Raw genomic sequence first — 2,186 nt, 5'->3', positions numbered from 1 at the left:
TGCTCGGAGATCTTCTGCGGCTTAAAGCCCCGTCTTCATCATTCGCCGCGGTGGTCGGGCAAGCGACTCCTCGCGCTCTGGTTCTCCCGGCGACGCCCTCGGGACTCCGGGGTGCCGAGCTACCACCCGTTTACGTCCCGGTCGGCGAGATACTGCTGGCCTGGCGAGCGCCATGATGACTCGTAGTTGTCGGCCTTGCCCGCGCTTGCGCCTTGCTGCTGTCCGTCGTCGTTTCCATTATATATACCTTCTGGGACCCGTCGGGGAGCGCCGACGAGGAGATGCCAACGGGCCCGACGGCTGCACTCCCCTCCCGGTTTATGCCTACCTCGGCCCTGCTGACTAGCATGAGTGAGCTCCCTGGCAATTCGGACCATGTCTCTCCATACGCTCCTCCGCTCATCCAAAGACGGGAGGGTGACGCCGCCAACTCCGGATCCCAGCGGGCTGCAGACGTTTCTGTTGTGCTTCCCTGATGTATCCTCGTGGCCCCTGGCGACTGCAATCAAATAATACCGCCCGGACGCTGGATAGTCAGAGGGCGCCGGGCTAGCTGCGCCAGCCCTCTCACTGTGCTCCCATCCGTTGTGGGTGTGTACGGACGTCGTAAACTGGCCGAGAGGAACGCTTCCAGCGGTACGTCCTCTTGCCCGTTGTAGATTCGTACCCTTAAGGCGTTCCCTTTCGCTGCGGGACCGGCGTGCTGACGCGGCCCACTCCGACTGTCGGTGGCTGTCCGGTCTTGCTGGTAGCCGAGAGCCGGGCTTAATTCTTGCCGCCTCCGTGATTGGGTTGATAGACCCACTGTTCGGTCCCCGTCTGACTCAGGGGGGCGGACGTTCGTGCCGTTCCACCAGAAGGCGGGCGTGCCACGACGGCTGAACGAACGGCAGACGTTTCACCCAGGAGGCACGCACCATGCCTCCGCCCTACAGGTGACGACGAGACGGCGGCAGCGAAGTTGCCTCTTCGCTACCCGACCTCTCACCGTGTTGGCACGAGTAGCCATGCGGGCATAAAGTCTAGCTATCCTTTCCCAGGCTTATGGGGTGGGTGTACTACCACCGCTTCCCCCGAACCTACGTCATAGCGTATGGGTAATGCTGACGAGCGAATGCGCCAACAAGCGAAACCCAGGAACGATACGCACTCGAGTTAACACGTTGGCGAAACGCTGAGGTATGGGAGTAGAGCTGATGGGCGATGCCAACGAAGCGAAAAGCCCGAGTGACGATCCGACGTTATGGCTCGTATGGCTATCTTATCTACAGGCACGTTGTGCCTTGTGGCACTCTCGGGGACGATTTTAAAACGCTACCGAGTGTACAATCCTTGGTCAACATGGCACCAATGTAACGTTTTTCCCGTACGGTGGGCTCTCCCCACTGTTCGCACCACGGATGGTACACGTCGCACAAGAACGAACAACACAAACTCAAAAAATGAAAGGCTTTACGCCAGAATAGGTCCGGGGCTTTTATTCCGCTCTGGTCAGACCGACCAGACGTGGGCATAAAACGGTACAATATTCCTCGCAGCGGTAAGGCCGATATAGCTAACAAGATTACAACGAAGGCGAAGGCGGCTTACACCAAACGATCCTCTGTCGAGAGCGGCCAAGTCGTGAGAGATCGCTGTGATTTGTTCGTCCGTGCTTATCCTTGCGTTGTGCTCTCTCGACGGATTCCGCTCCTGGTGATGTGTTGCCTAGCCGTCACGGGCAGCCTGCCGGTGAACTGAACTGAACTCAACCTGCTGAACTGACGGACTGGCTGGCTAACTGAGCTTCTAAACTGCACGGTGCTCTGTGGGAGCACGGTATTTATACGCTCCAGAGCAGGGCACGTTACCGACACACCGTGACACGGCACGTCGGCTTCAGCCGTGTCACGTAAGTCAGCTTCAGACGTGCCCGCAGCTGCTTTAGACGTGACTCGCACGCCGCTTCATTTCGTGAACACGTGGGTCAGCGTTCACCGTGGACAAGCACGTCCGGCTTGCGGACGTGACGTACGCCGGCTTCGGACGTGACGCACCGTCGGCTTCACCTGCCGATCCGTCGGCTTGGACACGCTCGTGGCCAGCACGTGCATTTGCCTTCCATGCGGGGTGAGCCCCTCACATCCCGGGGGATCGCTGAGACGTGCGCCGAGAGAGAACGCGGGGGATGTGATGCTGCGGCAGAC

Source organism: Priapulus caudatus, unplaced genomic scaffold (assembly GCF_000485595.1).
Source record: "Priapulus caudatus unplaced genomic scaffold, Priapulus_caudatus-5.0.1 Scaffold48, whole genome shotgun sequence".
Classification (NCBI taxonomy): Eukaryota; Metazoa; Priapulida; class Priapulimorpha; order Priapulimorphida; family Priapulidae; genus Priapulus; species Priapulus caudatus.
Note: the sequence above shows the minus strand (reverse complement) of the source record.